Source organism: Camelina sativa, chromosome 6 (genome assembly GCF_030686135.1).
Source record: "Camelina sativa cultivar CO46 ecotype springtype chromosome 6, ASM3068613v1".
Taxonomy (NCBI): domain Eukaryota; kingdom Viridiplantae; phylum Streptophyta; class Magnoliopsida; order Brassicales; family Brassicaceae; genus Camelina; species Camelina sativa.
Window position 1 is genome coordinate 10,469,113 of NC_141885.1, and position 8,605 is coordinate 10,477,717.

At 41.3% G+C, this 8,605-nt stretch overlaps 1 non-coding gene across 1 annotated transcript; it reads right to left on the reverse strand.

Annotated features, from left to right (window-relative positions):
* Positions 1-261: 261 nt before the first annotated feature.
* On the reverse strand, positions 262-368 carry LOC147942408 (small nucleolar RNA R71). The gene has a single exon (XR_015560658.1). It is a non-coding gene; the product is annotated as a small nucleolar RNA R71 (small nucleolar RNA).
* Between the last annotated feature and the right edge of the window lie 8,237 nt (positions 369-8,605).

An 8,605-nucleotide genomic window follows, 5' to 3' on the forward strand; every position in this document is an offset into this window, starting at 1 on the left:
ATCTCAATGATTCAGGCCAATAAATTCCATGGATTGCCTATGGAGGATCCACTAGATCATCTTGATGAGTTTGACAGAATCTGTGGTCTTACCAAGATCAATGGAGTAAGTGAAGATGGTTTCAAGCTGAGGTTGTTCCCTTTCTCACTTGGGGACAAGGCTCATTGATGGGAAAAGACTCTCCCTACTGGTGCAATCACTACTTGGGGTGCAGGCAAGAAGGCTTTCTTGGCCAAGTTTTTCTCCAATGCTAGGACAGCAAGACTAAGGAATGAGATCTCTGGATTTGCTCAAAGGAGTAATGAAAGCTTTTGTGAAGCTTGGGAGAGATTCAAGGGATACCAAACTCAGTGTCCTCACCATGGTTTCAGTGTGGAGTCTTTGTTGAGCACATTGTATAGAGGAGTGCTTCCCAAGTTCAGAATGCTTCTTGACACAGCCTCCAATGGAAACTTCCTCAACAAGAATGTGGAAGAAGGCTGGGAGTTAGTAGAGAACCTTGCACAGTCTGATGGGAACTACAATGAGGACTATGACAGAACCATAAGGTCATCATCAACTGATCAAGAAGGCAGGTACAAGAAGGATCTGAAAATGGTGAATGAAAAGCTTGATAGGATCTTGCTAAGTCAGCAAAAGTCTATTCACTTTGTTAGTGAAGAGGAGCCTCCAGTTCAAGAAGGAGAGAATGAGTTTGCTGAGTTATGCTATATGCAAAACCAAGGAGGCTTCAAGGTTATAACCAAGGAGGGTTTAGGAACAATAATCTGTCCTATAGGAGCACAAATGTGGCCAACCCACAAGATCAAGTCTACCCTCCTCAACAGTCTCAACAGCACCAAAACTATGTCCCCAAACAACAGCAACAGGTGTTCCAGCCCCAGTTGTGTCCCCCAAGAGGGTTTCAGACTAACCAAGGCCAGGAACAAGACCTTAGAGCCATGGTATAACAGCTGTTGATTGGTCAAACACAAGGGAAGATAGAGGAAGCCAAACAGTTTGCTGAGCTAAACCAAAGGCTCACATCTCAATACAATGATCTGAATATGAAGTTTGAGGGTCTGAATTCCAGAGTTAAGTACATGGAGAGTAACATAGCCTCTTCTTCAGCTCCAAAACCCAACCAACTCCCTGGAAAAGCTGTCCAAAATCCAAGGGAGTTCACAGCCAAAGCCATTCAAGTTCATGAGGAAGAAGCCACTGAGGACAGTGCAGTTCAAGTTTGGGGGAATTCATTAGTTACTGAAGCCCCAAGTGATGTTTGTAACAAGCAATTGGAGCTCGCACCTGAGCTCGACCATGGACTCGAGCAGCCACTCGATCGAGTGCGTGCTCGAGTGGTCGATCGAGCTGGACAGTCCGAGGCTGACAAACCTGCCAAGTACATTCCTCCTGCCTACAAGCCTCCTCTTCCATTCCCAGGACGTTTCAAAGCACAAAAGATTAAGGAGCTTAGGGAAATCATTGAGAGAAAGGAGATGATGGCTAAGCAACAAGAGGAAGAGAAGGCTTTGAAGGAAGTGGTTGTGATTGAAGAAGCTGTGGTTGAGGAAGTGTTGGCCATACAAGAGATCACCATTGCTTACCAAGAAGAGGAGAGAGGACCTGCCTTGGAACAGTATGATCCATATCCTCTCTACAAAGACTTTTTGCTTGATTTGTCAAAGAAGAAGGCTGAAGCTCAAGATGAGAAGGATCTTGAGAACCTTGGAGGAGTGATCATTCCAATAAAGCTTAAGGATCCAGGGCCATTCTACTTGCCTTGCACAATCAGTTACCTCCACTACAATCAATGCCTTTGTGATTTGGGAGCTTCAACAAGTGTCATGCCATATTCCATAGCTCAAAAGCTTGGGAGAACTGACTTCAAATCTACTAAACTCCATGTGTGCCTAGCTGATGGGACAAATAGAGAGGTAGTTGGGAGGTTAGAGAATGTCCCAATCAAGATAGGAAGAGCAAGGATCCACACTGACTTTGTGGTGATAGAGATGGACAAGGAGCCTGAAGATCCAGTCTTACTAGGGAGGCCATTCTTAGCTACTGTTGGAGCAGTTATTGATGTCAAGGAAGGTCTTGTGACCTTGAACATTGCTGAAGATGTAGTTATGAAGTTCAATATCTACAATCCAACCAACCTTCCCACCATTGATGACCAGCCTTTTACTATCAAGGACAAAGGTGGTCAAGAAGGGTTAAGTGATAAGGCAACTCCAAAAGCTGAGCTCCCACTTCAAGAGGATTCTGTGGAAAAGCTTAAGAGGTCAGTTCAAGAGTTGACTAGTATGGTTGAGGATCTTCAAGTAAAGCTGAACAAGAGGTCTTTGAGGAAAGCAAGACCAAGGCTCAAAATCAAGAAGAAATATGGTTTGTGTGCTAAGGGTGAGGTGATCAAGGATCAACTTCACAGTGACCAAGAGGTTCCAGGGAGAATTTCATCACCTCCTTGGTATCTAGATCAAGTCTAAGAAGGAAATCAAAGTCAAGCTTAGTGACTTTAATCAAGCTCACTAGGGAGGAAGTCCCTAAGGTATCCTTTGTAAATATGGTTTAATTTGTTAGTAGTTTTGATGTGTTTTCTTTTATGTTTTTGTTGGACAGGCTTTTTATTAAGAATGTAGTTGGGTAAGAAGAGATTTGGACTTGGGCAAGGAGGTTCGCAAGCCCACTCGACCAGGCCACGAGAAGTACTCGATCGAGCTGGGTAAGGATTAAGGCCCATTTGGTTTCCAAAGCTTCTAGAACGATCGAGTGGAGGGAGAAAAGGAAGAAAAATTTTGAAACTTCAAATTGGTCAAGGAGCTCGACCACGTGCTGGTCGAGTGGTAGCCAAAAAGCAGGTCAAAGATTCCCATTTCAAATTTGAATGGTATGGACGCTCCACCCTTGTCTCCTTGTCCCCTTAGCTTCTTTATATACTCCTAGCACGAGATCATACCTCTCACACTCTTTCATTTGCTCAAAATATCTAAATTCAAGCTTTAAAGTCTCTCTCAAGTTCATCTTTTGCTCAAAGCTTAGTTCTTTCTAGTTTTTGGGTCACTAACCTATTAACTTTAAGCTTTGAGTTTATTCTTCTCAGTTTTTGTTCAAAAATGTCTTCCAAAATCACTAAGAAGTCCAAGCAAGCAGCTGCAATCTCTAAGGGTCCTCATGATGTTGATTTAGAATCAAGAGAGGATGCTGGAAGGTCCACTCGACGTCCCACTCGAGCATGCACTCGACCGAGTGGCCGTCCGAGTGATCGACTGAGCCAGCGTGCGAGTTCCAGAAACCCAGCTGTTGAGGAAGATCCTGAGAGAACTGAATCAGAGGAGGAAAGGGAGCCAACACTCAATGAGTTTATGAGGAGAGCAAGGGCCAAAGGAAAGAGGCCAGCTGTTGAGGTTGAACAAGAGGGGAGTGAAAGTGAGAGTGAGGAAGAAGAAAGTAAGGAAGAAGAACTAATGGATGATGGAGAAGCTGAGTCTTGTGGATTGTCAAAGAAGCAGCTTTATGATGCTTTCATGAGGATGGAGTTCTTGGGAACCAGATATCCACATAAGGAGACCATGGAGAAGCTTGCCATTGATGAAGATGTGGAGTGTCTCTTTGAGAAGAGCAGCCTTACCAAGTTCATGGGGCTTTGTATGGAGGGGTATAGAGAGGAAAGCTGTGAGTTCCTAGCCACTGTCAAGCTGCACACATATGTGAGGAAGGATGCTGTAGTAGGAGCTGGTCAAATTTCTTTCACAATCAAAGGGAAGAAGCATGAGCTCTCAATGAAGAAGCTGGCTGATGTGTTTGGTTTTGAGGTTGGGAGCAATAGGAGCTTGATGGTTCCAAGAGAAGAACTGTATGCTGTGTGGGAAACCATTGGGGATAACAAGCTCTACTCATCCTCCAACTCCAAGAGCTCAAGGATTAGGAGCCCAGTCTTGAGGTACTACCACAAAGCTCTTGCCAACACCTTCTTTGCTAGGAAGGAAACTGGAAACATCAATGAGGGAGAGCTAAAGATGATTGACTTGGCTCTCAATGGAGTTCTTCTTCAAGCAAGGAATGAAACCATCATCCTTGGTAGCACTGTGGAGACTGATCTTGCAATGGTGCTGATAGACCATATGATATATTTGAGAAGTTGGGTAGGCAAGCTTGAGAACAAGGGTTCAAGAGGAGCACTTACCATTGGAGGCATCATTACTCCAATTCTTCAAGCTGCTAACATTCCACTTAGAGGAGAAGGGGTCTCACCAAGATGGATTGATTCCAGCTACCTAACCTCTACACTCATCCTAGCCAAGGAGATGCATCAAGGAAACCATATCTTTAACTTTGAGCTGCCAACAGTTGGGAAGAAACAAGTGATCCTACCAAACAAAGAGCTCACTACCATTCAAGAAGGAGCCAACATTGATTTTTGGCCAGCTGATGAGTACTTATTTGATGGAGTAGTACAGCCTAGAGTTGATGCAGCTGGAGATGTAGAGATGGGTGATGGAGAGGAGCAGTTCTACTTTGAGAACTATGAGCCCAATCCAAGGGATAATAGAGGAGTGAGAGAGCATAGCAAGAGGTTGACATTGCTGCAAAAGTGGAACAAATGGCATGGGAAGAGGTTTGACAAGCTCAAGAAGAAGGTGACCAACATGGCTAAGTCCATTAGAGGCCTGAAGAAGGAAGTTGCTGACTTGAAGAGTGGAAACTCTTCACCAACTCCATCAAGCCCTTTGAGGAGGAGTGGCTCAACTAGAGCACTTTCAAGAGTTGCAAACCCTGTGGAACCAGCTAGGGCTTCAATGTATGAGCCAAATCAGAGGAAAAGGAGCTCAAGTACCCGAGAACAACAGTTTTCGAGGCACTCGACCGGGTCACTCGAGCACCCACTCGACCGAGCACCTTGAAGCCACTCGACCGAGTTCCAGCCTAGACCACCATTTGGCTTCCCACCTCCAGCTGCTTATCCAGGCTATCCAGGTTACCCCCCCATACCACCCCAATACTTTATGGATCCAACACAATACCATCAGTACCAGCAGTACCAGACTCAAGATATGGAGACTCGCGGTCCAGCTCAACCCCCCCACTCGGACATGCACTCGACCGAGTCACGGTCGATTGGCATTGTCGAGTTGCCCCAATCACCTTCTTCCAGTCACCAGCAGGATCCCAGCTACACCTTTGATAGTATGGAGGAGGATGTGGATAGCTTCTTCTCCAATCCTTGAGGTAACATTATCACCTTACCATTGTATATACCATAGCATTTCATATGTTGTGTTTTGTTTTAAGTCTTGAATCCTCAAGCAAATTTCTTTCACACAAGGGACTGTGTGATTTAAGTTTGGGGGAGGGTTTGAGATAGCATTTGATGTTGTGTTTTGTTTTCTTATTTCAAATTTTTATCATCATCATGTTAGCACTTGCATAATCATCTAAGGCATAGGAAAACCATAAAAATTTGAAAATTTTTTGCAAAAATCTTTATAAAAAAAGAGTGTTCATGTAGTTTGCATTGCATATTTAAGTATTTTGTTTATCATATAGGACTGTTTGCATTAGGGATCTATGATGAGTTTTTCCTTGTTAGCTTGCTTAATTCACTAGACTAAGATCAATGCCCAAGTTAATAGTACTTTGATGCTAGTTGAGTGGTTAGAAGCATAAGATTGAACCAAGCCTTGAATTCCTGAATTGCATTTGGTCTAAATTGAAGCATGTTGTGATTTGATGCCATTTCCTATCTATAAGAACCTAATATTGACTGTTAATTATCAATGTATGCATTGCTTTAAACTCATGGATACCATATACTTATTTGGATCATCTTTCTCCTTTTGCCACTCTTGTTGATCCAAGTAGCTGATTTCACTTTTAAATCAGTTTCCCTACCCCTAACCAAACCTTCTTTCAAGCCATGTTTATTCTTGTGTGTGTGAGGCCTATTTTTGGGATTGAGCTTGGTAGAAAGTGTTAGGTTTGAACTGACAAGAGTAAAACCTTGTGTAGTTCTAGTTTGCATTTTTCAAACTAGATAGGACTAGGTGGTTCACTTGTTGGGTTTGGGACTTGGCTGTCATGAAAAGAAAAGAGGAAAAAGAGAAAGAAAAGGTTAGAGTCTTTAGGAGGGGAATGTGTTTAAGTAAATTTAAAGTCTAGTGAAAGAATGGGAAGAATAAGGTTATCTAAGATGGTTCTAGTTAAAGAAAAGAAAAGAAAGCAAAGTGAAGTTTAGCAAAAAGCTTATATGTCTTAAGAATAAGAAGAAAAGAGAACCATAGCAATAAGGAAAAAAAAAATTCCCATTCCACTAGAAAGATCATTAAGAAACCTCTCCTAAGACTTGAAAACCAAAAGAGAAAAGGGTGAAAGAGAAAAGAAGAAGTTAAAGGGTAGCACTAGGATCATTTGGGTTTAGATTGATAGGATAAACACTTTGGGTACCTTTGGGTAGACAAGGCTTTATTCTTGTATGTGTCTAGGTGTTCTTACCTTTAGCATTCTTCTAAAGCTCAATCCATTTTTATGAGAGAACCTTGATATTGACAAGCCCCACTCTAAAAAAAAAAAGAGACCATCATTGTCTCAAAACCCTTTATTACCAAGCCAAATGAGTTTAAGCATTGCATAGAATTGATTCATGTTCTTGATTAATGAATGTTAAAGGAATTGGTTGATTTGAATGCATGTGGATATCTAAGGCTTAAATCAGTAAAGGTTGTGAAATGCTTGTCTAAAATTTTTAATTCCAGCTCATTCAACTTGCATCATAGTATTAGTAACTTGGACATTGATTCTAGATGGTCTATTTGCAAGCTTTAGGAGCTGAGATCCCACTTTCAAACCTCATCTACCTTCTTATGTCTTGTTTATTTGCTTGAGGGCAAGCAAAGACTAAGTTTGGGGGTGTTGATGTTCATATATTTTACCATGTTTTCCCTTAGTTTATTCACATCTTTTGCATCTTTTGCTAGCCATTTTCATCATTATTGTGTAGCTTTAGGACTAATCATGCATTAGAGTTTAGTTGCATTGCATTTGCATCTTTTCATGCATAAACATGTGATTTTGGAACTTAAGGAGCATGGAAACAATCCTGAGGAGAAGTGAAGCAATCTTGAAGGGAAAGCAAGAGAGTTAAGGCTGAAGAACCAAGGTCCAGAGTCCAACTCGACCAAGCACTCGACCGAGTGGGTAGATGGACTCGACCGAGTGGAGTGTGCACGAGAGAAGCCAACTCGACCATGGACTCGACCGAGCACTGGTCGAGTTGACCGAGCCGTTGACTACTTTGACTTTTTCTATTTTTAGGGCTTCCACCTCCTCACCTATATAAGGCCTTGTACCTGCAGCCACAAAAGTGTGCAACTTTTTAGATATTCCCTAAACCTAGTTTTTACCTTTTTTAGTTTTATTCCTTTTGCATTTTTATTTTTAAGATCTTGTACTTCCTTAAAAAAGAAGACTAGATTCTTATATTTTGTTGGTTCTATAACTTTCAAGATATTGAGAATTTAAGTTTCATCCTTTCATCAATATTGAAGATCTTTGTTTAATCTTTCTAATAATGCAAGTTTCAATATTTTCTGGGTTTTTGACTTTGATCACCATGTATTGTTGTGAGTAGTTTCCTTAGGATCTTGAGGATGGGTGAGGATGGATTGATCTTGTGGTTTGTGTGACTTGGTCAAGCTTGATTGTTGTAGATCTCTTCTAGGGTAGATGATCTTAATGCTGATTCTATATCTGAGAGGGTAGAGTCTGATTTCAAGCTTCTTAGCATCACACCAATGTTTAGGAAGCATAGATAAGGCTAGATCTAGAGCTTACCATTAGGCTTGCTAAGAGATTAGAGGTCTTGTTTGGTTTGAGATGTATTGCTTAATGCCTGCTTGTGTAGATTCTTTACAGTGTGAGAACAAGTCTAGAATTGCATAGGTTTGATTGTTTCTTGACCATGAGAGTGGGAGAAACTTGTCTTAGATTAATATGTCTAGAGGTTAGCTCAAAGTTTGCTTGAGATTTGTTGACCAAGTTAGATAACCACAATGATTAGTCTATCCCATGAATCCATCCTCAGGACCTTCTTTGTTTATTGAAATCTTAGTCTTAATCATGTTGCTTGCTTGTTGTTTGATTGGATTTAGCATTACTCTGTTTTTATTGCATTGCTCTGTTTCTGCGTCTAGTCTAGCTCGACCACCCACTCGACCAACACTCGGTCGAGTGCTGCTCGAGTTCATCCCCAGAACTCTGTGTCTATGATTTGTGTTTGTCTTGTTTCATTCCTGTTTCATTCCAGTTGCATACATTTAGTTTTCAGTTCATTAATTATCTTGCATTAGTTCATTAGTAGTAGTCTCTGTTTATGTTCTTGCTTTATCACTGTTTCAATCATTCAGTTTCATTTGCATCTAGTTGTTAGTTCTTGTAGTTTATTTTCTGCATTTTACATTTTCTTCCTAGGATTGTTAGTGACAAACAATCTTTACATTTGTCTTAACTTAGATTCATATGCATATCTTAATTGTTCACAAACACTCATTTAGGATTGATACCTCTTGTACTGCAATAGCATAAGGGGAATTGAAACACCCATCCATCATTCCATTCATATCTCACCATT